The sequence below is a fragment of the Rattus norvegicus genome, chromosome 2 (genome assembly GCF_021556685.1).
Source record: "Rattus norvegicus strain SHRSP/BbbUtx chromosome 2, alternate assembly SHRSP_T2T, whole genome shotgun sequence".
In the NCBI taxonomy this organism is placed as follows: Eukaryota; Metazoa; Chordata; class Mammalia; order Rodentia; family Muridae; genus Rattus; species Rattus norvegicus.
Genome location: NC_141535.1, coordinates 143658589 through 143685933, shown reverse-complemented (window position 1 = coordinate 143685933; position 27345 = coordinate 143658589). Strand labels below are relative to the sequence as shown.

At 41.8% G+C, this 27345-nt stretch overlaps 1 long non-coding RNA gene across 1 annotated transcript in view; it reads right to left on the bottom strand.

Annotated features, from left to right (window-relative positions):
• The window catches only part of LOC120100827 (uncharacterized), a 65395-nt gene extending 38987 nt beyond the window's left edge, over nt 1-26408 (bottom strand). The window contains exon 1 of the long non-coding RNA XR_015674750.1: nt 26182-26408. This is a non-coding gene — a long non-coding RNA (uncharacterized LOC120100827). The remainder of the gene's footprint in view (nt 1-26181) is intronic.
• Nucleotides 26409-27345: the final 937 nt, after the last annotated feature.

Below are 27345 nucleotides of genomic sequence, written 5' to 3'. Positions count from 1 at the left end.
TCTCATCTCCTGTCACTGCCTAAGAGAATCAAAGAAATACTCGGCTTCCAGACCAGCTGCTGATGTGGACCATGCTGAAGTTAGCAGTGTGCTACAGGCTCTGTGCTGTCTCCGAGATTCATCGTGCATTCCCTCCTTTTTGATATCTTCAGACACACCAGAAGAGGGCATCAGATCCCATTACAGATGGTTGTGAGCCACCATGTGGTTGCTGGGATTTGAACTCAGGACCTCTGGAAGAGCAGTCAGTGCTCTTAACCACTGAGCCATCTCTCCAGGCCAAGCGTGTTCTTTTTGAATCTTATCCAACAAGGGGACATTTCTGCTCCAGGCCAGAAATGCCAAAGTCTCATAGCTTTACATTCATGGGTCAAGACACAGGCAAGTTTCACATCATTCTACACCCAGAAAACAAAGAGAGTATCTTGTTGGTGCGTCATTGGACACCAGCTTCCCTGCTAAGCATCAGTATTACCTAAAAATTAACCTGTAAGCCCCACCTGCCCAAGGACCGAGTAACTTCCTAGAATGCTGAGAGTTGTAGTTCTTGGAAAATAATAAATCCTCATGCAGTGGCTGTAAGTTTGTCTTTATAAACCCCTGCAACACATGTCTTGGGGCCATTCAGTGGAAATTCCAGGAGTGGTCCTGACCAAAATCCACCTCTTTGTCAGTGTTTAATATTCAAAAAGATTGTTTCAAATTTGGTCCAAATTGGTGGAACTAGTTTTTCTTCAGAGAATCTCAGGATTAACATTTGGGGCCCAACAAGGAAATAAATCCACCTGAAATTCTCTTTTCACTCCGGGATCCCCAAGGCCAGGGGGTACACACGACTTGTGATAGCTAACCAGGCTGACCCAAGGTCCCCAAGAAGTACTTTCCACTCCGCAGAATTCTGATGTGAATGGCTATACTCGAAAGACAATAGCAAGTATTTTTTCTTTTTCTTTTTTATTGAGGCCTCCTTTTTTGGTACATGAATGATAGAAGCTCTTTCTAAGTTAGCTTTCTGGGACAATTTCCTACCCGATTTCTAGATTCTGGTTATGGAATATCCTATCTGATGAATGGGGAGGATTTGACAAGCTCTGTGCAGCACCATTTGAGCTACTGGGGTATGTCCCAGGGCCCACTGGTTACTTCTGGTTATTTGAGGAGTTCAACCCACGCCATTAGATTCACTCTCCTGACTGAAAATTCTTGGAGAAGCCTGGCACCTTGTGATCAACAAATTCCAAAGCCTAGGGACCATGTGGGTATTTTCCAGGAGACTGAGAGACAAAATTGAGGATTTGGGTAGCCTCAGCATGGATTTGGGAGGCAGGAAAGACTGCCTTTGATGGGTCCTTAGCATTTGGGTCATACAAGAAGGAATTGTTAAATGTCATTGTCTTGTACTCTCTGTTATTGTTAGCTCTATGTTTTTGTTCTTGCTTTGGCTTTGCATCTTGTGCATCTGATCTGTCCTTGTGTGTTCTGAATTGAAACGATATGGAAGTCTGCACATACAGCTCTTATAAGCCTGGCACAGCCTGTACCATCTGACCTCCTGCCCGAGTCTTACTACAGTGGAGCTGTTGTCTGAACAAAAGCCACTTCTACAAAGTAGGATCTCTGGGGGTTTTAAGATTCACAAAATACAGTGCATGGGGCCAATAAACAGCTTTGAAAAACCCAGAGTCCTCATAAGAAAGCCACAAGGCACTCCTCCTCTGAAATTCTAACACCGGAGTGGGTAAGAGAAGTGTTGTCTGTTTATTTTGTGTATATGGATGGATATGTGACTTTCCAACGTGCAGCAAACATGGATCAGAGGCAGAATTGCATCAGGCTCAGTTTAAGAAATGTATGAATACCCAGTGGTCACTGCATGCTTGCTTCTGACTGGCCTCTTCCTTGGATGTATACGTTTACTGTGTCTTGATTATAGCTTGGCTGCTACTGTTACAGCCAGCCACTTTGTTTGAATGTGTGAGCTTAAAGGATGTTTTGTGCTGTTCTACTTTAAGGGTTCATGATTTGCTGAAGAATAATACCCAGACTCAAATAGTAAGCAAATTAAAACAGTGTTTTATTCTGCAGAAGTCTAGCATGCTGGGGTCTCCCATTATCAGAAAAGAGAGACAACCAAGTGAGCTTTCAGGCCTCATTTAAAGCACATTAAGGAATTCTGGGGTAGGTGAGCTCTATGCTAATATGCTGGGTCCATCTCTATGGACATTCCATTACCAGGGTATGGGGCTGGGAACTTGCTGTGTAAGTCTGGAAACTATTGCTGAGGAAGTGGCTGAGGAAGTCTGGAAACTGCTGCTGATCCATTGTGGCCAGGTGGCAGAGCAGCTTCTGTGGCCTGGACTTGCCTGAAATTGCTAAGTTCTTGGAAACAGTGATTTAGGCCTAGTCTCCTTCACTGCCCATTTGATTCCTGTCATGGAATCAGCATGGCCTCACTACTTTATTGAGAAGCTGATTCTGGAATTGGGTTATAGCTCACCCTTCTTCAAACTCAGGCATGCTTTTAAAGTCTATGTCCAGAAACGAAAGAGATTACTGGTTTATAAGTTATTGAGTATAATTAAAAATCTGTAACAAAAAGTTAACTTAAAACTCCTAATTTGGGGTTGGTAATCAAAAGCCTATGCTTAGATAATCTTAAAGGGACCATGTGATATTTTGTCTGGGTATCTTGCTGCCACCTTGAGCAGCAACACATGGCTGGTTGCTATCTTTGTTAGGGTTGGAGAAGGCAGACATCATAGCTTCACCACCATTTTGACCAAGGGCACCCATGGTAGTGTGGCTGACCAAGGAGACAACAGATCCCCAGATCTGGGATAAGATATTTGTATAATTCCTGTCCAGGTCTTAAAAACAAATTTATATGAGATGGAATTTAAAACAATGCTTTTTAAAAATAAGTTATTAAAGTTGCACCTCTGTGTGTTCATATACAAGAATAACTTGCTGACAGCCCAACTTTGTAACCCAAGAGTAACCCATTTGTTATTGATTTTAGAGACATTCAATTGTACTGTTAGAGCTTGTTTTTTGCCTTCTGAAAATTATGGTTGTCCTCTGTGTCTTCACTCTTTAAATAGACACTTTATTTTGGTTTTGCAAGAATACATAATTGAAAAACTTTAAACTTCTTTTGAAAAAGTTTTAAAACTGGATATTTAAAGTAACAACTTTTAAAAATATTTAAGTTTATAAGAATGTGGAACATTTTAAAGCTTATAAGATAGGTGAGTAAAAGGCTAAAAATTAGGGCAATAGCTAAATATGAGAGACTGAGGAATTCCTATCTTATAATACAGTAAGACAAACGACCTTAACCAGTCTGACAAAGAACTCAGAACAGTTTCTCAACCTATGGATCATGACTTCCCCCGCCCTTTATTATTATTTTTTTTACAGTAATAGCTTAGGGTTGCCTTCATGTTGGATATCTGAAGTGTGATGCATAACAATGGTAAAAGTACAGTTGTAAAATAGCAATGAGAGCAATTTTATGGTTGGGGTCACCAAAACATAAAAATTTGTGTTAAGAGTTAGAACACCGGGGTTGGGGATTTAGCTCAGTGGTAGAGCGCTTGCCTAGCAAGCGCAAGGCCCTGGGTTCGGTCCCCAGCTCCAAAAAAAAAAAAAAAAAAAAAAAAAAAAAAAAGAGTTAGAACACCAAAAAGGTTGAGATCCACTGGCTTAGAAAACATCTCTCCGCGCTAACAGAGACTGGTTTAAGGACATATGTCTAACTTCCTTGGCTTTTGCCAGCATTGTTAAGCTGTAGCTATTTTGGTAAACTAAGTCACGCAGGACACTATTATGTTCTATAATGGTACACCATGTAAGGATCAAGAAAGTTTCCAGTCTCTTTATATATTATGTTTACGAGTTAAAAGTTTTATTTTGATACTAAAAGAGCTTCAATTTAAGTCATTATTTCAAAGGCTAACCCTAGCAGGGATGGAAGGAAAAGTCTAGTCTTATAGGAATTGTTAAGGATAATTAAGAAATGTAAGTTAATAGTGTATCACCTTATAAGTGCCCCAAATGTTTAATGTGTTCAAACTATATTCGTAGTTATACTTAGTACTAATGTAATTAATTACATTAATTGGACATTTTGATTATAATTTATCCTTCTCAGGTCTCTGATCATATTGACGGCTAAGCTAACCATTGCTTTATCAGCTAGGGAACATGAGGCAACTAGCTCCTTCTTCTAAGGCAAGAACTACCTTGTTAGTTCATTAGTGAGTTCATTGGTTAGTTAAAGCTGCTAGGTTTCTTATTAAAGAAAAAAAGGATAAACAGGTTTTCAGTGTAACTTTTCATTAAACGAGCATGCTTTGCAATGACTTCTCTGTGATAACTGCTGATGTCTCTGGTAAATGGTTAAATAAAGAAAAAATGTTCTAGAGTGTCTGAAGGCTTGAGGATATAAAAGCTTAAATAAGTTCTTAGGGTCTCAAAAATGATTTACAGTATATAAAAAATTTTAAAATTATATTTCAGATTTCTTTCCCCTTCTATGCCATTGTTTCACTAAGATTTCAAAGGTTCAGAGTTTTAGCATTAATCAACAGTGTTAAAAGAAGCTGGTAGAGCACTGACTGCTTGCTATTCAGTTACAAGCTCAAGATTTTGAGTTGTCTCTGGTTGTTATACTAAATATAGACTTCAAGATGCTCTCCATGGAGCTGAAACATCTCTGTCCAATCCGTATAGATGGCTTTTTGGACAAGAAAAAATAATCACGGTCATGCTTTTGAACTTAAAGCCATAGCTTTTGTTAGGACTCAAAGGCATGAGTCTGCGGAGGCCTTAGAAACACCTATTAGCTGCCTTTTCCATGTGGGTTTCAACACAGTGAGAATGCTAATGTATCTCCTTCTGTAAGCTAATGATTCATGTAAGCTTCAGGGCGTCAGAGAAAGCATAAGACTTGGAACCCATCAGAGTTCAAGGAGACTGCAGGTAAGTACAGTCTAAGTTTTTGCACCTGTCTTTTCCTCAAAATGGGACTTTCCCCTGGTCTTGAGATTCTTCCCCTTCTCCAATTACTAGGAAACTTTGACTTCTGCCTCTAGCTTACATTTGTCTCAGCAGATTTTCACTTGGCCAACAGACACCAGCTGGGAATCACCTAAGGACTGCAAACTACTGAGCTCTGGACTTGCTGAAAGCTGACATAAACCAGTCCAACCCATGTGATTGTTCCCTGTCCCTTCAGCTGGGTCAGCCAACCAGATGCTTCTGATAGATGCCCTATCGCCCGGCCATTGACTAACCTTTCAGTCTTGCTGGACCCTGACAACAACACCCTGATTTCAACTAGAAGCAGTTACAGAAGAGAGTGTGTTGTCCTTTGCCACTGCACCTCCTCCAGCCCTTGTCCTAACCCCTGTCCCACCTCCAATCCTCCAAACAGGCTGAAACTCTAAATCAAAAGGAAACTTCCTGGCATAGGGAACAAAATGGCTACCTATAATGCCAATTGACATACCAGAAAAGTGAGCCCAGATTTGTCAACTGTTAGATTCATTAGTGAAAATAGTTTTGCAATATAATAGGACACTTGCCCTGTTTTATGCAGAACAAAGGAGTATTATATAGCCTTTAAAGAAATTGTTATTTCTGTACAATCCATTCAGAATTATAATGGGGCTGTACTAAAAAAAAACATTTACAAAAAGAATACTTGAGATAAAATAAATGACTGGTGCCCTATCCACTTTCAGGTTCCGAGAGAGTAACTCTGATGTCAGTCATCATAGGGCCTTTGGCTCTCTTACTTCTACTAATTACATTTGGCTCTTACATCATTGATACAATAACTAAATGATAATCCCTATTTCAATCTCATTAAACTGATGATTATAAGATTCTAAAAATAACAAGTACCCATCACAGAGTCAAGGATTTGACCAGAGACACAACTCCAGTGGGGAATGTAATGCCCAAAATTAACCTGTAAGCCCCATCTGCCCAAGGGCCAAGTAACTTCCTAGAATGCTGGGAGTTGTAGTTCTTGGAATATAGTAAAGCCTCATAGGAAAGTATGGTGGCCTATAGGTTTGTCTTTGTAAACCCCTGCAACCTGCAAAGTTCACCTTGCTCAGTATTTAATATTTAGTAAGATTGCTTCAAATTTGGCCCAAAATGGTGGAACTTGTTTTTCTCTGGTGAATCTCAAGATTAACACAACCGTCTCTCCCCAGCACATGCTCATGCCAAAGTGTTTCCTCTGTCCCTATTATCAGGGAAAGAAGAAGCAAGGTCTGGATATGACAGAATTATAGATGGAACAAGAGCAGCTACACAAACTAGGTTCTAGAAAGTTCTCTGATCTTAAATGCATTGATTTTATTAGACTGTGGACATATTAATTAATACGAAGCTATGTTCCAGTCCTGACATTCTTGACAGTTGCCAGATAATACTCATTTGGAGGAGCCATCCTGTGACTTGTGGGACATTTAGCAGCATCTCTAACCTCCGCCTACTAGGATACTTTATTCATCCCCTGCTATCATGGTAATTAAAAACGTCTCCAAATATCCTTTGAGAAACCAAACCACACAACTCCAGCTGAGAATAACAGTTATGAAACCACATAGTAAGAGGGTGACAACCAGGCTAGAAAAATATTCCCACAGAGGGCAGAGATTGCATTAAGCCTTTTATTGAACACATGGAACATATAAAGCAAATGTTGATGGGGAGCATTTAAAAACAAGAACCCCAGGGCCTTGAGTGAGCAGTAAATACCCTTCACTCAACATGGACTAATAACCATCATCAATTACTTGAAGAGCCCTTGGTTGAGATGGGCTGCAGCGAAGACTACAGATCCCTGGGAGGCAGATTTTCCAACACAGTGAAAGCTTTGCTTTTAGCTATTCTTTTAAAAGAAAAGGGGAAAAATGCAAATAGGTCATGGGGAGAGGGAAGAGGAGGTGAGAGAGTAGGGATTGGAGGCAAGATAGATGGTGGATTTTCAAAATCTGTAATGAAGAGCTGGGAGACAGAGAGACCAGGGAGACTGAGGTCATTGAAGCAGTGGCTGAGTGCTTGCCTAGCAGGTGAAAGGGCCTGGATACCATTCCCAGCGTCTCAAGCTAGCAAGCAGGTAGACAAAACAAACAACGAAAAAATCCAGTAAGGAGAGGTGAGAGAATACTGAAATGCTAGACTGCCTGAACCTGGTAAACTCCGGGGATTAATGAGAGGCCTTGCTGCAATAAATGAAGTGGAAAGGTGTGAAAAAAGATACCTACATCAACTATGGACCTACACACATCTACACACACACACACACACACACACACACACACACACACTCATACACACACTCACACATTCACACACATGCACATACACCTGCACACACACACACACACACACACTCATACACACACTCACACATTTACACACATGCACATACACCTGCATGCACACACACACTCTCACACATACACACCATGCACACATACACATGCACACATACTCCTGTATACCCACACAGCTGCACACACATGCACTCATGCACACCTGCACACACAACTGCATACACACACGTGAGCACATACTTATAAACATATATACACATTCACACATACTGCAAACACATACACAAATAAATAAATAGTATAAAAATAATCAAAATAAAATTATAACTTTATATTATAGTCATGCTTAGATTCTTTCAGGAGACTAAAAGATTACATTTTAAAGGTTTAAAATTTTTAAACTTATGTATATTTGACTACTGAAACTGGCTTAGTCTGGATGGGCATGTTGAGTGTGATAGAAGATGGAAGTTTTCACTCTGCTGTCACAGACCCCCTTATCATCAGTTAAGTCCTAATATGATTTATTTTTACCCCACCCCCTCTTTAGTCATATAAATGAGATTGAAATATCTTGTGCAAGATCATTGCTTTGGAGGACTGTGCTAGCTAGTTTTGTGTCAACTTGACATATAGTCATCTAAGAGGAGAGAGCATCAGTTGAGAAAATTCCTCCATCGGATCAGGCAGGCCTGCAGGCATTTTCTTAACTAGTGATTGATGGGGGAGGCACCACCCTGGGCTTGTGGTCCTGGGTTCTATAAGAAAGCAGGCTGAGCGAGTCAGAAAGGAGCACTTCTCTGTGACCTCTGCACTAGCTCTTGTTTCTATGTTTCTGCCCTGTTTGAGTTCCTGCCTTGGCTTTCCTCAGTGGACTGTAATATGTAAGCCAAATAAACCTTTTCCTTTTCAAGTTGCCTTTTGCAATGGTGTTTCATCACAGCAATACTAACAGGGGTAAGTCAGGGCTGAGTCAGGTTTGTGGCTTTCAAACACTCTATAGCGTGCTGTGAGTGGATATCCATCCAACAGTGACTATGAAGAGTTTTGAGGCTCCTTGCTGTTGGAATCAACATCCCTACTAGTCTTGTATCTCCTTGGGTGAGAGGTCTGTATTTGTGCATTTTCTATTGCTAAAACAAAATACCTTATGGTTTGATCCTGTTGAGAGTGTCTGATCTCAGGCCATAACCCTGATACAGCAAGAGGCCATATGTCTGTCCACCTATAAACGCTTATAAAAAAGTACGTTTTAGCAGGAAGGTGGATGTGGTGCACCAGCATGGAGAGCAGCCACTAGGAGAGAGGTTTCTGATGGGGAAAGTTTCAGGTCTTGTACTGATCTTTATGAGTTCTGGGGCTTTGGGATAATAACTTATCCTCTCCAGGTCTCTATTGTTGGGCAAAAGTGATAGTTTTTGCACTATTATCAGGGTTGGAATTGGATAGAGGACAAGAGAAGTTGTAATCACTTACCGGAGACAACACAGAGATACAGCAGTGTGCAGTCTGTGGCTAGTTAGAACCCTGTCATTGGCTTTTTTCTCCAACGCTGGAGGCAGGAAGAAGCCTGGGTCTGACAAAGTGCCCAGGGCTAGAAGAGCACCCTTGAAACTGATGTTACCCTTTGGGCTAGTTTATGATAGTCAGTACTTGCTGACATGTTGAAGTAGCCATTCAAGGGTCGGCCATTCATGGAAGCAGATCCATGCACTACCAGGATAGAATGTTAACTGTCACCTCCCTTCAGCTCAATGTGCTGAAAACACAGCTAGGATCTTCTGCAATGTATTTGAGCTGATGGACCAGAGGGGTAGGACTTGCGTGGGCCCACTCACCCACTCATCCACTCTGGGAGAACTGGGAGGAAGTGCTCATACTCTATGTAAGAGTTATCATCCCAAAGGTGCCTGTGAGAACTGCGCCACTGGTGGGTGACGCAGTCTGAGGGAATGGATGCCACTCTGATAAGGATAAGAAAACTACAACCCAAAGCTTCACTAAAGTCAAATATTACGGAAAGCATGTATCCCCACCTTTCGTGCTTAAGTATTATGAAGAAGCAGGAAACTTTACCAAGTACTATTTGGGAAAAAATAGGTTGGGGCTCTAAAGTTAATATCAGAATTATTTGGTTTGCACTTGAAGATAGAAATTAAACCACAACTTCCTTCCCTATTTCTCAGTGTTTTTCCGTACATAAAAGGTGAAATTGAATGACATTTCCACCCTGTCTAGTTTTAAATGATTGTTCTCTCTCTCTCTCTCTCTCTCTCTCTCTCTCTCTCTCTCTCTCTTTCTCTCTCCCTTCTCCCCCTCCTCTCCCCCTCCCCACCTCCTCCCCTCCCTCCTCCCATCTCCCCTCTCTTTAATCACATTTCTCTTTCTACCTTGATCTATATGTAAATAGCCGTAACTGAGTCCTTTTTCTATGTATGCATGACAATGTCTGTCTATGTATTTACCTATTCTTAATTTAAAAGCAATAGGCAAACATAATACTTAACTCTTAATACTTAAGCAAACATATTTCAAAAAGCATGCAAATGCTATCATTACTCTTAAGAAAATTGTGGTGGTTTGAATAGGAATGGCCCCCAGACACTCAAGTGTTTGAATGCTTGGCCCAAAGGGGATGGCAATGCAGGCTGCCTTGTTGGAGGAGGTGTGTCACTGTAGGTGGCCTTTGAGGCTTAAGCTCAGCCCAGCATAGAGTTCCACTTTCCTCCTTTGGATCGAGATGTAGAACTCTGAGCTCCTCCTACACCGTGCCTGCCTGGATGTTGCCATGCTTCCCGCCATGATGATAATGGACTGAACCTCTGAACTGTAAGCCAGCCCCAATTAAAGAGTTGCCTTGGTCATGGTGTTTCTTCACAGCAATGGAAGCCCTAACAAAGACAAACATTAACAATTAAAAAATTATCTAATATTAATTCTTCCAACTGTACTCTGTGATGATTAGTACCAATTGTCATCTTTGGAGGCACCCAGGCACACCTTTGAAAGAGTTTTCATCTTAAGCTTTTATTTTCTAAGAATGTCTGTGAGGGATTATTTTGATTAAGCTAGTAATACAGGAAGATTCATACTAATTGTGGGCCAGACCATTCCTTAATCAAGGGACTCTGGGCTGAATGGAAAGTGAATAGAATCCAAGCAGTGGCATGCGTGCTCCGGGGCCAGTCAGGAAGCCCAAGGCTCCTTCTGTTTCTCTGTTGTTCCAAGCTTAGCACTAGATTCTAACCACACCCGTGGTGCACAGGCCTACACGCGGCAGAATACACATACATATACACATAAAAATAAAAATGAATTGATTAATTAACAAGAGAGGAAATCCTAAGGCCTAGAAACGGTATTTGAGCCAGTACGTCCAGAACGGATGGAGTGAATCCTGAATCTGTCTTTAGTGCGTTTTCCTTGATCACTCTGGACCATTTCAAACCCTGTCATTTCTTTCTGAGCTGGGTGGAGGTACTCAGCTCACCAGAATATTCCATTCCCTGGCCTGCCAAGTAAACATGGGTTTACTGTCTTCCTGGGAGTCAGGGGTGGGTTCCTGTCAAATGGGCGCCACATTTCCATGAGCTCTAAGAAGCTGAGTACCAGCCAGCTCTAACCGCTGACTGTAATCGTTGACAGCTGCATCTTAAAAAGCATTCCTTTTGTTACTCATCCTGCTGAGTGAGTCAAATTGCTTCATTAACATTTAGGCATTCAAGTGATCACAAGGTATTTAGACTTTGGAGCAGAGGGGGTTTGGGGGGATGGGGGTGGAGTGGGGCTTCTTTGTGTGTGTGTGTGTGTGTGTGTGTGTGTGTGCCAAACATGACAAGCCCCCATTTTTGTAATGAGTTTCTGTGTTTGCCCGTGCTATTTGAAAGTGGATTTACATCTTTGTTCATTTGTCATGCAAAGACGTGTGGCAGCGACTGTTACAGGTTGGCCTAGTTATTAGGGCCTTTTATATTTGTGAAGAGCAAATTTCAAATTGTTTCTTAGAATAATGGCGCTGGCTTGTTGCTTCACCGCCCATGAAGGAAGTGTCATCTCTGGTGGCCCTGTGATGTTTGACAAGTTGAGGGGCGTATACCTCCCTTACAAAGAAGTTCTTATAGATTTCACTAAGCCATCTTAAATGTGATGTAAAGCAGACACGATGAACTTTCTATCACAGCTCAACTTTATATAAATCCTCTTACCTAGCTTCCCCATGACATTATGCTATAAAGCACTTTCCCATAAGAACTCAAGAGCTATAGCCATTCTTCATTTGGTTGAGCCTCCAGAAGAGAGAGCTGTTACACATGCTAGTCACTTATCTATGTTATTCCTCCTTCCTGCAGAATCCAATTTCTGTGAAGGTGATGTCACTCTCTGCCAAATACCACCTGCCCTTCAAACTCCCTTGCAGCTAGACGTGGTTCACATGACCCCATCTTGTCAATGAAATGTAAGAGAAAATCGTAGAATACAGTGCTTAGAAGAAGCAAGTTTACTTGGAAGTCTCATGGGCTTTTGCTCCCATACTGTTTTTCCCTTATCTCTTTTTGTACCTTAGAACAAGGCCACACCAGTTGGGAGCCACACAGCAGTCCTCCTGTGTGCTGCAGGAAGTTGAAGGGGGCCTGAATCTCTGTGAACAGCTTAGAGACGCTATACTGATTTTGTCTGCCTACTTCTGGATTCTATTGTCCATTTAAGCCACTATAACAGGTCCCCCCATATTTTCAGTCAAACATTCTTTTTCCTTTTACTTTTTTTGTAAAGCTAATGTAGTGAGTGTGTTCTAGGAAGTAGCATTAAAGTCACTGAGAGTTGGGGTTGTTTCATTTGAGTATTCTAGTTGGAGCCTATTCTAGTTTTCTGTTACTAATTGCTCTCAAAACTTAGGACTTAAAGCAACAGCCATCCAGTTTACTACTTTGTGCTTGGGATCTCAAGCAGTAGATCTCAACCGGACAATTTTGCTTCCCTCTAAATTGATTTAAGTCACCGAGTGATGTTCAGCTGGTAGCTAGGCTAGACTAAGACAGCGTCATCACTGATGCCTATATGTCTGATGCCTTAGCATCAAAATTCATAAAGCAGTGATCAGCAGGGCCTCTCAACTACATTCACACATGGCTTCTCTAGCACTAAGAATTCACCATGGCCGGTTGGCTATTGTACGATGGCTCAGAGTATTCAGAGAAAAAGAGTCCCGTAAAGAGAAGTCTGCAGCTTCTGAAACCAGAGCCTGGGAAAAGGCAGACAATAGTTTCTGTGCTATTCCATGAACCAAAGTAATCACTGTACAGATTCTTAGGTGAAGGGGACTTGGATCTGCTTCCAGATAGGATTGTCACCAAAGAAAGGCTCTGTAGTTACCCGGACAGTGGTCAACAGTTTGACAAAGTTTATTTTATAGACCTACCATGGACAGGTAAGACAGCTGAAGGCAGGGATAAAGAGATATTTCTGTGTCACTCTAGGAAAAGCAATGCAGCAGGAAATTCTGATGATACTGGACTGAGGAACACAACCTATAAAGTGCATTTCTGTTAGGTTTGAGGTTGTAGAGAATAAAGACAAAAGATTTCCCTCTACTTTTTGGTGTTCTTTGGCTGGCCTTGCAAATTAAATTGACATAAAAACAGAATAGAAGAAAAGCATATTTAATTATATATACACACAGCACACAGGAGTCCTACAAAATCTAAGACTCAAAATGGGCCCGGAGATTCAGCCTTACACAGCATCTTGAGCTGTGTGAAGATCAGGGACTTAGGGCTTCTAGAAGTGGTGAAATGGAGACACTGAACAATGAAGGGAAGACTATATGGTGCCTGTCAGTTAGCATAGTCTGTCTTTATGTTTAGCAACTCCTCTCCTGTTCACAGGAACTTGATTCAGACTTCTGTGTAAGTGTAAATCCTTTTACAAAGGGCACGTCTTCAGAGCTGCTTTTTATGTCTGTAGTTCCCTAGAATAATCATCTGAAAATACACCACAGAAGTATGTTTTAGGGTAGTGTATCCTAGTCTCCTGCAGGCATAGAGTGGTATGTTTTGATCCTCAAGGTTTTCGTTGACTTTCCAAAAAGTGTAAGTCTTAAAAGGTGTTTCTTGAAAATGTGTGGTGGTCCAAGATAGCTATCACGATGGGACAGACAGACTGGCCCTCAGACCTGGAGTCCTTGGTTTCTTTCTCCACTCAGTGCTAAGGGTGTGTGTGACTACAAGCCAGTTCAGCAGTGCCTTTGGGCTGCCATTTCCCCATCAACACTGTGTCTGTGGTTTGTAATTTCTCATGTTTTTTCCATTGTAAAAACTCCATGGACCCAAACAGTCACTACCTACAATTATGAAAATGCTGAAGTCTCCATTTCTCTCCTTTTCTTTTTAACAATAACAAGCTTCCTCTGGAGTCAAATTCCATTAGATTTTTCTTCACAGACATAATTTGTTTGTAGAGCAGACCCGAGAGAGAACTCGGACAAAGGCAATATTTTTGTGAGAACTAAATCTGCCCAGTTAATTCGATTTCCCTAACTTTCCCTGAGAACTCCTTCTTTCTAAGCTTCCCCTGCTGTTTCCTTCTTAAAATTATAGTATACAATGTTTCCATCAACTTGTGCATTGAAACAGGACAAACAGATATAACAAATGGTCCAGGCTTCATTGGTTCCCTCTGTGCTTGGGAACTGAGTGGTCTTAATAACAAAATGAATGAAAAAGAACTGCAGAAGAAATACCTCAGCGTTCAGCAAAGAGAAGGGGGCCCTGTGTGACCACAGATAAATGCCTCCTGGGAGCATAACGTTGGCCTTGGTGAGGGAAACCTTCTCTCGTTCAAGGACTGTACTCACTTCTTTCCATATCAAGGATTTTTTGGAAATAACACAAATTTTAGTTTCACAAGCATTTGGAAGTGACTTCATGGACATGGGAGCGGCTGGTGCACTGTGAGGTTTGAGGATTGAGAGATGGAAGAGCTTGGCTTCCGGAGGAGCTCAAACTGTGTGCCTTTTGTTATGACTTCCTGCAGTGACTGGTCAAATCTATCAATTATCTTATGATTACAGACAAACAATATATGAGTTCTTCTAGAGCAGTGGTTCTCAACCTGTGGGTCATAACCACTTTGGGCACCAAACAACTTTTCATGGGAGTCACTTAAGATTAAAGGGGGAAAAATAGATATTTACATTACGATTCAAAATCAGTTGGGAAGTAACAATGAAATAATTTTATGGTTGGGGTCACCACAACAAAAGGAGCTGTGTTAAAGGTTGAAAGGAAGGTTGAAAACTACTGTCCCAGAGGGAATGCTCCTGTGGTAGAGTTTTCATGATCTTAATAGGATTTCCTACTATTGAGTGCTGTAGTTTGTTTCAGCAAATAAACTCACACTCCAAGATCTTCTTAGGCTCTATTGCAGATGCCCTTAAAAAGTAAGACTGCTGCACATCAGCACCTAGCCTCCTTTGGATATTCTGTCCCCAAGAGGATTCTTAGTACAAAGCTGTTATTTTGCAAGTGAAAAACATCATACTGAAATTTTACCAAATAGTGGTGCAATGATCAGGATATTTACCAAGGACCAGTAATGTCTCCAGCTATGGCTCCAAGGCTTCCTGTCACCGCATGCACAGTTTAATGCTGAGAGGTCCTAGGTCCCCACCTAAAAGGCTGCAGTCCAGCAGGATGGTATTCATCCTGGTAAGTACTAAGGCACTCATTCTAAGTCAGTCTGTTCACCAAAGCCTGAGATGTTCCCACTGATGTCTTTATCCAATTATCTCTTTGGGGGAAATGTAAATACTGCTACGATACCAAAAGCACGTTTGAAAACAAACAATTTGTGTTTTGTTGACTTGGTAACAAAAGACAAGACAATCAGGAAGTAATTACTCCCTTCAAGGCTTAAGTGGTAAACATCCATTGTCACTAATTTCTGGATTTCTTCAAGTGTCTTTTTTCTTTAACAATGTTTTACTGAGAAATCCACAAAACTGAGGGCTGCCTGGTGGGTAGAGAGTTAATCCGCCCCTTTATCAAATACTTAGATCCTGAGTTTACAATTAGAGGGACCTCCCACCACCTCAGCCTCCCATGTTTTCTTCACTTGAGTTTTTTCTCCTTACCCTCTCTTCATTGTTGCCTATGAGGACTCTCTCCATCTGTAAGCACCCTTTCTGTTAACCTGTCTGCCTGCCTGCCTCAGCTACTCATTTCTGTTTTCTCAAGACCAGTTAACACAAGCAACCTAAGAAAAACTATACTGTCCACACAGCGCTTCCTGTCTTCCTACCCTTAATCAAAATCTTGATTTATTTTCCCTCTCTCCTCTGTTAGGTGGCTTTGCAGACATTTCATTTCAATTTAGAGTCCTTGTCATTAAGTTGTGAAAAACAGTCATAAATAGAACAGGTCTTTTCTTACTTTGCAAATGCTTCTGCTAAAAAGATGGACTCCTCTGTGGGGGCATCTGCAAGATAAGAGCGCGGGGTCGCTGCTTTCATTTGATGTCTGACCCCTTCATTCAAAGTGGATTGAGGCTTAACTCAGCACTCAGGTATTAGGTAGAGAGACAGACATTATCTAGATTGTAAAATATTAGGGTTAGAACCCTCTCTCGTCAACAGCTGGTATCCCACGCACTGGAACTAGAGACTGTAATTATTGGCCAGAGGAATCTAAATACATCTTCAAAGCTCAAAACCTCACAATATTATTGTCTGACAGGAAACTTTCTGATAGCAAAAAAAAAAAAACAAAAACAAAAAACAAAAAAAACCCAAAAAAAACAAAAACAAAAACAAAAACAACAACAATAACAACAAAAAAAAACACCCAAAACAAAAAAACCCAAACGTGCCGTTGCCTGCTCCTGCAAGTCAGTCCGAATCGGGTGATCAATTACTGGGAGGGCACCTTCAGGAATGATTTCTATTCCAGAGAGTTTAAGGCAGTATAAACCCTGCCTAAACTGTAGATGGAGTCTTTGGATCCATGGCCTGTGCTCACTTGTTAGGGTGCTTTATGTTACTCTAGTAATGAGCTTTGCCTATTTCACACTACCCTGCATGTGTGTTAACTCTCAATGTTTTTCAGATTCACTTTAAGTTTTATTTGTGCGCGTGTGCCACATGTTCATGCACTCATGTGTGAGTGAGCTTATGTGTGTGAACACGTGTATATGTGCATGTGGGTGTCTGTTTTCAGGTATCTGCAGATCTTGTGGAGCTGGCGCTACCAAGGGCTTATGAGCACCTGACAGAAAGGCTGAGGCCCTGTGAGACAGCAGGGAGCACTGTCTACCAATAAGTCATTCTCCAGCCTGCCTTGAAGGTCTTTGAATGGAAGTCACAAGGAGCTGAGGAGAATCCAAAGCAAGGTCCCGGTGAAAGGTACATTAACCCAACTCTCAAACTGCTCATGCCCCAAAGGCCAAAAAGCACAACGCTAAGGTAAAATATTAAGAGGTGTGTGTGTGTGTGTGTGTGTGTGTGTGTGTGTGTGTGAGCTTTGACAATATTCTGCACTAGACCTTTGGAAATGTCTCTGAAAGTACCCAGTTATTGCCCTAAATCTATAGTTTACACTGAAGCAGTAAAGCTTCAAAGGTAGGTCACCCCATGATTGAAACTGGGGACAACTCTGCACGGAGTAGGAGAGATCATGTCAAGAACACTAGGTTGTCTCTTTAAGCAATACAAACTTCTCTGAAATCACTTTGTAAAGCCAGGATTAACGAGAGTTCGACCAAGGTTACCTCATTATGCATAGGCCTTACCTCTGCCACAATTCTTTCTCTGTTTAAACTAAAAGCTTGTCTCGATTGTATGTCAGGGTTCTATGCAGGAATGATGTCCTGACTTCCATGATCCATGCCTCGTTAGTCTAACAGCGGCTGCACATTGCAGAGGCTGACAACCTATTATGTGTTAGCTCCAGGATGGTAGATACTTCGACAATCTCTGTCTTGTGATGAAGGCCTGGGGGATTCCTGGAAAGCCATTGGTATCTGTCCATTTGGAAGAATTAGAACCTGGGCTCTGGGGTCCTAAAAAAAGTTAGAAACCCTCACCAGGAAGGGGGCAAAGGTAAGCAGGCAAAAGAAACAACTTTTCCCTGGGCCTCCATACATCTGAGCTTCCTTCCAGTGGAAAGTATTTCCACTCAGTTAACTCTTCCAGGAAATAGCTTTACAGACTTACTCGAGATGTATCTCTCTTATGGTTCTAGATCCAGTCAAGTTGACATCTAGAAGATGAGTCTCCATTTTTCCAACAAGGCCCTATTGACTAAAACCTTCCTCTAACTGCCCCCGTTACTTTCTGGTGCTCATGCTAGAATTAATTTGTTGTAACCCTCTCTGGAGTCAAGCTTCTAGCCTAGGGCTCCAGCTACGTAATGTGCTAATTTGATGTTTACTAGGAACTTTTACAAAGATTTTGAAGGAAGAAGAACAGGAAGGTAAGCATTATCGTACATAGACAGAAATGTATGGGCCTTTCCACAATGTCAGAGCTTACTGGATAACATTAATATGCAGGCTCCATTGGTTTTGTTGACCGTAACTTACCTAGTAGACCTCCACTGGCCATTCCTGTCACAGGTTATTTTATAACAATATTAGTCACCATTATTAACTCTCAAATCACACGTTGCAGTGTGTGTGTGTGTGTGTGTGTGTGTGTGTGTGTGTGTGTAGCAGTACGCAGTGTCTGTCTATACATGTATATGTAAATACACACAGAATGACTACAGTAGGGTTGAAGAGGCTGCAGAGTTCAGAGAGGCCTGCTAGAAGCAAAGGTAGAAAGCTCATACAGATGCAGAGAGAGATGAGAAATAAGGTATTAACGAGCTCAGAGAGCTTCTTGTACAGTAGGGTCACAGCTTAGGCACAGAAGTCATAGGACCTTGAAGGCAAAGGATGGGACCAACTATAGATAGATGGATAGATAGATGGGCGGATGTGCAAAAATGGTTCTAGTGTGCCTTATCAAACAACCAAACTAAGCTGAAGCCCCAAAGACAGTAAGTACAGTGTTCTCTGCCCCTATGTCCCTTGATGCACACACTGGGGGTTAGATGGCAGGGAGGTAGAACTGTTGCCACTGCAATCCACTGCATCACAAGTTAAGGGTCTTTGTATCCATTGTGGGTCTGGTGTATTCAGTCAGTTCCTGGACTAGTCTTTGTAATACCAAGTGCTCAGGTGTTCCCAATCTATTTGGGGAAGTTTATAGTTGGCATTTCCATGTTGGTAGTAATGAGTCATTTATGAGACTGTGTCTTTTGATTGATAGTAGACAGGTGGCTGTATCTTCACACACACACACACACACACACACACACACACACACACTGCAGAGTCATTTTGAGGCAGAATAGAAGGACTTAGAAAATTAAAGAAATGTGTAAAGTTTGATGCCTAACTGAAGCCTCTCATTCCAGCACAATTAACAATATTTCCTTTGAAGGTTGCCATATACAGAAAATAACTATTTCATAAGGAGATAATTTAAATAAGAATATTAAAATAACAGTGAACCATGCTCAAAGCCGAGGTGTATATGAGCCTTGGGGATGGCCTATCTCTTTGCCCAGCTATAGAGCTGTGATTTTCTAGGACTCGCACCAGGAACACATTTAGAGTAAAAGGCATATCTTAACCTCCTTATGAAACCCTCTGTGACACACAGTTATCTCGTAAGATTGTGATCCCATCCAAGGCACCTTCAGAGAAACCTATGATCTTATTTCTTTAAAGGGTGTTAGTGGTGGTGGGGTATTTCTTAGCAACCTCTGAGGTGTAACTTGAGAGCCACTGATATTGTTTGTGTGATTACGGCTGAGACTTGTGTGTAACCATCTTTGGGAAGCCCACACCAGTGCTTGGAAGTCCTATGTTGTTCCTAAACACCTACTTTTTCTATTAGCCACGACATCGAAAAATATATTAAAACTTCTTCATAATCCAAACACTGCTGCTGTAGTCACACAGATGGGGAAGGAAGAAATAAAACCTTGTACTAAAGTTTATGTAGACAATCTGAGCAAACGGCCAAAACACTCTTGGACCTCACCGCAGCAAAGCTGTAGGTCACAGCATTAACATGCTGTGTAATACAGTATACCCTGTGAGTCGTTTTCTTACGTGCCAGCAATAGACAAGTGGGATTTGGACTTAAAAATATAACACTATTCACATTAGCATTTGATAAAATAAGGTACTTAGCTATAACTCTAATAATATACATACGTGTAGAGTGAATCTGGAGCAGGCTGGACTAATGCGATGCTGTCTCAAAAGGAAATGGAAATCGTGAAAGCAGTGGTGATGTTTTCCAGCACATAATTGGAAAAACTGCTATACTGGCCAGTTTTATGTCAACTTGACACAAGCTAGTGTCCTCAAAGAGAACGGAGCCTTGACTGAGAATCTATCTCCAGAAAATCAGGCTATAGGGAAACAAGCCAGTAAGCAGCGCCCTCCATGGCCTCAGCTGTTATCTCCTACATCCAAGTTCTTGCCCTGTGGGAGGTCCTGCCCTCACTGCTTTTGATGACGAAATGTTCTGTGGAGCTGAGAGAAAAATAAGTCCTTTCCTCTCCATGGTAATTGACCTTTCATCCCAGCAATAGTAACCCTAACTAAGGCAAGTTAGTTCATCCAGGGGATGGAATATTCAGCACCGGAAAGAAACGCGTTATCAAGCCAAGGAAATACGTAGAAGAGCTTGGTTAGATGCACAGCACTGTATCAAATGGGCCACGTTTGAGACTTACTGTGTGGCATTCTGGAACAGGTCCAGCTATGGAGACAATAGGTAGGAGGGAAGGTGTATGAACAGATGAAGCACAAGACTTCAGTACAGAGGAAATACTCACATTTTAAATATATTTATTTAAAATATTCTACCATGGAGAATGTCTACCATTACATTTTCCAAAACTTATAGAATGTACCACACCAAGAAGGACTGTAAATGACAGATTTGGGGTTATAGTGATGTGTCAACACAAGCCTACCAATTACAGCAAGCACCACACTCTAGGGGTGTTGGTGGTGCGGTGTTGTATGTATGGGCAGGAAGAAGGATGTATAAGAAACCTCTGTTCCAGGCCGGAGAGAGGGCTCAGTGGTTAAGAGCACTGGCTGCTCTTCCAGAGGTCTTGAGTTCAATTCCCTGCAACCACATGGTGGCTCACAACCATCTGTAATGGGATCTGATGCCCTCTTCTGGTGTGTCTGAAGACAGCAACAGTGTACTCGTATTAAAAAAAATTTAAAAAAAGAAAAAGAAAGAAATCTGTTTCATCTGTCAAATTTTCTCTTAACCTAAAACTAGTCTAAAATTTCTATCTTTAAAAAAGAAAACTTATAGAATCATAAAATGTCATATACTCAGAGATTCCATTAAAATTAAGAGCCCATATTCATCCAGACACACCACTGAGAGACAGAAATAGGAAGCCAGGAGAGCAGAGAGATCCCACAAAAACATATTGATAATGAACTGTTCTGTGGAACTGTGAGAAAAATAAGTCCTTTCCTCCCCATGGAATGTGTCAGAAAGCAGAACTATCATTAAGGAAAAGACAGGTATTAAATAAGAAAAACGGAGAATGCCCACATGAAACACATGGAAATATGTGACATCAGAAATGAGGAAGAGTCCCTCGAACCGCCAAGGAGTATCATTACCATAAGCAAGAGAACCCCTAAACAAAGATAACAAAGAGAAGGAGGACGGGAACTTTGATATGCATTGGTCACTCTAACACACACATGTACAACTACACCCCACACTCCCCCATGCTTATAGACCCCACATACCACACACATCAACACATATACATATTATACAAACACACCACACATATACAACATATATCACACACATAAATACAACATACACACACCACATAACACATACACACAAATATCACACATATGTACACCACATACTACACACACCACATACATATTCTACGTACCACACACACACATCACATGCTAAATACCACACTGCACATACTATATCACCACAAATACAGATACACACACCATATACACACACAAATACACCATAAATATATCATATATACACCACATACCACATACACATACAAACCACATACCACATGCCACACATACGAGACTCATATACTATATCACCACACACATACATCCCATCTATACAAACCACAATATATGCATACTACATATCACACATACAAAGACAACATATACCCACCATATACCACAGATACACACATATATACCACATATCACATACCTTACATACACTATATACCACATAAACTATATTATCATATATGTGCTCTCTCTCTGTCTCTCCCCCGCTAGAGATTGGACTTAGGCTTTGTCCATGCTGTGCCATGTGAAACACTGGTACTGCTTCATCCCTTTTTTCCCCACATTCTCACTAGGTTACCCAGACTGGTCTTGAACTTGTGTTCAACCTGGGCTCAACCTGGGGTTTTCTAACTTCAGCCTCCTTACTAGCAGAATTACACGGTGGATTACACATTTCTCTTTGGCCGTGGTTTGACATGGTATTCTAACATTCAATGTATGAACAAGCTATGTGATGATCAATTATGAAAAAAATGCTCAGAATCTGTACATGAACCGGGCTCAGTGTATGTGCCTCTCGGGGTTCCTGTCTGAGCCGACCCGTGGTGTGCTTTCCTCAGCATCATCGAACAGGCAAGTTCTTGAGATAACTTGTTCCTCCTTGGTTCCTGTCCAATTAGTCGCTTTGTGCCTTTTCCCTACATGTCAGCAGCTTTGGATATTTTCCTGGATTTTTTGGAGGAAGAGAAGGGGGTAGTATTTTTTTATTGTGTGAAGGCAAAGGTGAATTTGTTACCACACTGCCCTGTCTTCTGAGGAGGGTTAATGAGTCTGGATGCCTTTGGTCGTGCTTAGAAGCGACACTAGGTGGCGCTCCTCCTTTTCAGTCCCTGCCGCCTGCTGGCAGCTGAGCAAAGGGATTTTCCTGCACCCGTGGCCAGAGCCCTTGTGTTGCCAGAAAGGACAAGGTCAGGTCGGCCAACCCCGATTGACGCAGAGAAGTCTGTCCTTAGGAGGAGGGTGAAGAACATCCTTCCTCATGACAGCTAGGGGCTTAACCGTCTTGCAGGTTCTTCCACTTCTAGACAAGCCTCAGAAACTGATCAACCAGGACTTCTGTAGGGACCCAAGAGGAGCAGAATCCAGGAACTAACCCTCTGGGCAACCTCGGCTTAATCCTCCTCAGGGGCAAGCTTTTACTGGTAACATGTAAAGGGCTCAAACAGTGTGTGTTGTCCACCAAGGGGTGGCATTATATCATCTTGGAAAAGGAGAGAGAAGGGATGGGTCTTTAAACTACATGTTCTGTGTCCTCTTCCTAGCTGCTGGGAAACCCAAGAGCAAAAGGAATCTAGGTGGAGCTTGTCTCCAATTGTCCCCCACCCAGGTGATGGTAAATTTCTAGAAAAAAAGGTCTCTACTTCCACACTTCCTCTGTCATCCACACACCCATATATTCACCCACCCAGCCACCCACAGTGGAGCCCCCAGGCACGGCCATACTGTCTGCTTTGCTTTCCCATCTACTCATTAATCCCATTTTCCCTGCTGTCTGTTACACCACGAAGTTTGTGTGCCTGTTGTGTTCAAAACACTGCCCTTAAGCACACAGATGCTTTGTAATTGGTCACGGGTGACCCAGAACTCCAGCTGGATCAATCTTTCGTAAGCTTGGTCCCACCTGTATAAACTACCCGATTCCAGTTTGTAAATTTGATTCTCTTTGTAATACAAGACTTTCCCTGAAAAAAAAAAAGTTCTCTTGAAAGTACTCTCTTGTCTCTGGGGCAACCAAGTCTTGAGGAACCAGTATTAACATTAGAATACAAGCAGCATCAGGCCAACCCACCACAGATTAAGCTGCGCGGCTGCCATTGAAGTCCAGTGATCTTCCTGCCTCGGCCTCCCCAGAGCTGAGATTTCAGATGCACATTGTTACAGTCAGCTTTTGATGTGTGAATCTGAACAGAGGTCCTCATTCATATGAACCTTACCCACTGAGGCACCTTCTCAGCCAGCTCTCATTTTTAAACCTGAGGCTTCAATGGTTAATCTTTTACGGACTCTTTGAACGCTTTCTCTTCTCTCAAATGTAAGAGATTTGATTTAGTCTTTCTTTTACTGACTGCTTTTAGTGACTGCTTCACTTTCTGATTTCCTTTCACAAGTATGTTGCCACATACCTGAGGATCTTAGGACCCAAAGTTTCCATTAGAGACTACATTTCCCAGCATTCCGTACTCATACACTACTCACGTCTAGCTGGGCCCAGTGACTAATTTTCAACAATTGAATTTGAGCAGAATAATTTTGTAAAGATATGGGGATGCAATTGTCAATGGCAGCACATGTACTGTTTCTATAGTCTCTTTCCTCATATGCAGATGCTAAGACGAAGAAAAAATTGCTGAATGGAGAAGACCTGGGCTCTGAAAGGCCACAGGGACCATAACCTCACCTTGAGATAGCCATAGCTTTTCCAGGAAGACAACTTCACAGGGATTGCTATAGAAACATGGAAGCCTGTGATACGGCCTCATCTCTTTTCTGACTTGCCTTTCCTCTGGCAACCATCGCACTGCCCATCCCCCTATTTTTTCATACATAAACTATTGAAGGTTTAATGTCTTTCAAAACTGGTTTTTAAATAAAAGTCTTGAAATTAGAAAATACTTTAAATTTCCATGAAAAATAATTGGAATTGTAGAACACACGAGAAATAGAAAGAGAGAGGGAAGGAGGGAGGAAGGGAGGGAGGGAGAAAAGGAGGGAGGGAAAGATAAAATGTTACTTTGCCATAGCTTTTAATCTCTATAATTAATACTTAATCACTTACTGACATTTACATACATTGTGCTAAGCACTGCATACCTAGCGTCATTGAACTTTTCCCCAACTTTTAGATCTCTCAAACAGGAATTATTCTGGGCAAACTCTTTCTCTCTTCATTCTTTATATGTTTCTAAATACCTACTTATTTTCTCTAGAAAGCACACTTTCACTCTTTTCTCTATATCCCAAAGAGCTGTAAAAACTGATGTCTGAAAATTTATGTATCTGTCTGCTATTAATCTACCCACCTATACAATCCTCCATAACTGCTCAAAGATATTTGAAACATGCTGCATGCATGTGTGTGTGTGTGTGTGTGTGTGTGTGTGTGTGTGTGTGTGTGTAGGCATTCACCAGAGGAAAGGAACCAATAGATTATAGATGGTCTGAGTCTGTTACCTCTTACACACACGCACATCTGAACACTTGGTCTCCAGCTGGAAGTTCCAGTGGGGAAGGCTGTAAATCCTCTAGGTGACGAGGCTTAGCTAGTGGACATGGGTCTCTGGTGGTGAGTCCTTGGGAGTGTATTATCCTTGGCTCCTTCTCATCTAACCCTTTCGTGTTAGAATCACTGTATAAAGATTTCTACCACAAGCTCTCAATGCCATGGGGCTGCTTTGCCATGCCTTGCCCACCATGATGGACTGAAACCCTTGAAACCATGCACCAAAGTGAATCTTTCCTTCTTTAATGATGTTCTTGTCAGGCACTTTGTCACGTTCATGAGAAAAGAAAATACGCACCTCCTGGAATGTGTGTGTGCCCACGTGTGAGTGCATGTGTGTGTATATGTGTGGTGGAATTTATTAATTATCTTCATTAATCAGAGGCTGAGTCATCACAGCAACTATAGGCAAAAATTCAAAGAAACCATCAGCTTCTCAATCCAAGAATCTGGGCCAACGATACATCCCCATTCTGAAGCTGAAGGCCTGGAAGCTCACCAGAGAGTTGCTTGTGTGAGTTTACATTCAAAGGCTGCAAAGGCTGAAATCTGATGTTCACAGACCATAACAGCAGCAAAACCGCACCTACTCAAAACGAGTTGTGCGTGCCCTTGCTTCTGCTTGTCCTTTTACTTGATCTAGGCTTCAAGCCTATTGGGTGGTGTCCTGCATATTCAGGACAGGTCTTCCCAGGTCAGTTTCCTGACACACATGCCAACTGTCTCTGGAAGCACTGTCAAGTACTCCCTAAAGTGTGCTTTAATAACTTTCTAGATGTCTTTCAATCCAGTCACCTCAGGAACCAATATCAACCATCACAGCCTGTCCCCTACATGTTTGTTATTTCCAAAGAACCAAAGGAAAAAAAAACCCTAACTTTCATGCAGCTGACACTTAATAACCACATATTTACATAATGGATGCATACCAGTCTTCTAAATCTTACATATTAACTACTCCTTTCATTCCTAAACCTATCAGAATCAACCATAATTTGATACTGCATTAAAATTTCTGGAGCTAGGTTTTAGAAGCGTCTATTTTTAACAAGCTTCCCAAGCAATTTGGAAGCAGCCAGCTTGTTACCAGCCTGCAGACCGGTATTTGAAAACCAAGTTCTGATGTATCTATCCTCGCCCCAGCATCCTGAATTTCCTTTCCCCCACCTGTGTACCACCCTAACCATTTTCTCTCAGCAACCAAATGACAGTAACCAAGCTGGCCCAGCTTGAGATGTTCACCATGAGATAAGGACATACTTTCAAAGTCTTTAAAAAGTAATCCTGTCTGCAGACATCAAAACTTTGTCCTACTAGTCACCCCTACCTGCAAATGGGTAGCTACTTACACAACTCAGATAATCATAGAACATGGCCCAGGTAATTTCAGCACATGGCATCCTTACTCAGTGACAGACTCCTTAAAATCCCCACACTGACCTTCAGCGGTCTGCCTTGTCTTCATGTCTACCTAGCGCTTGGGAATCTCACCTTCTTAGATAACCGGATTCTGCTGTTCTCGAGTGCTGAGCCGACCTGGAGCATCCGCTTCTGGGAAGCTTTTGTAAAGAGGCTGTTAAAGAAGAACAAAGCAGAGTCAAGAAAAAAGCCATCTGCTTTCCATGTTGCAGATGCCCACATGAGCCTTGAAAAACTCCAGCAGGGGAGGAGGTGGAAGATCCCGTAGGCTGGCTGATGAAGGGAAAAAAGAGGAGAGGACTCTTTTCCCACAGAATTCCTGCCGTTGAACCTAGTCGTCATAATTGCAGCAAGCAAGTGAGAACCGGTTGACATAATTATACTCCTAAATTCTTAAGTAAACAACCTTATTTTTATATTTCTAGTCCAGACACAAGTGTGTGCTCACCTTCCTACCCTACCCCTTCAGAGATGATCCGGAAGAAGGGATTTATCTAATCCCCCATTTTCCCTTTTGCTTGTGTGTCCTAGCCAAACTTCTGCCACGGCAAAAAGAACAAGGACACTGTCTCATTCTCCATGTCCATGTCATTAAGAACTACATACGTCATATAGCATACGTATATCCATCCATATGTATAAAACACAGGGTAATCTCCTATATCCTCCTATACTGCATAGACACAGTAAAATTCTGGGTAAGAAAATATAATTGTATTAAAAAGATCACTTAAAATGTTTAGAACTTTGGAACTAGAAAAATCTTAGGAATGGCCTAATCCAATCAGTCTCATTTTAGAGGATAGATTTAAAACACAGAGCAGCAAATTGCCCTGCCTATGTGGATACAAGTTAGGACCAGCTTCATAGGGGCCTGAGTGATGTGTGCCATCAATCTCTCCTAAAGGAAGACTTGGTTGTTTCTGCTGCTGTGAGGGCAGATGGCAGCTAGTCTTCAACTGTCAGCTTCTTTAAGATTTACCCCAGATACCTCGGAACAGGCCTTTCCTGGGTTCTTCCACATCCAAAGACCTACTGGAGTCCGGAGGACCTGCCGTTTGACCTTGTTGGTGCACACTTTTAATGGTCACTTTATTTTTAGACATCCTTGTTGGCTGCATAAAGCTACCAGGTTAGGTAGTGGATCTACTCCACAGTTTGAGTTTGCCCTCTTTTTCCTCCCCA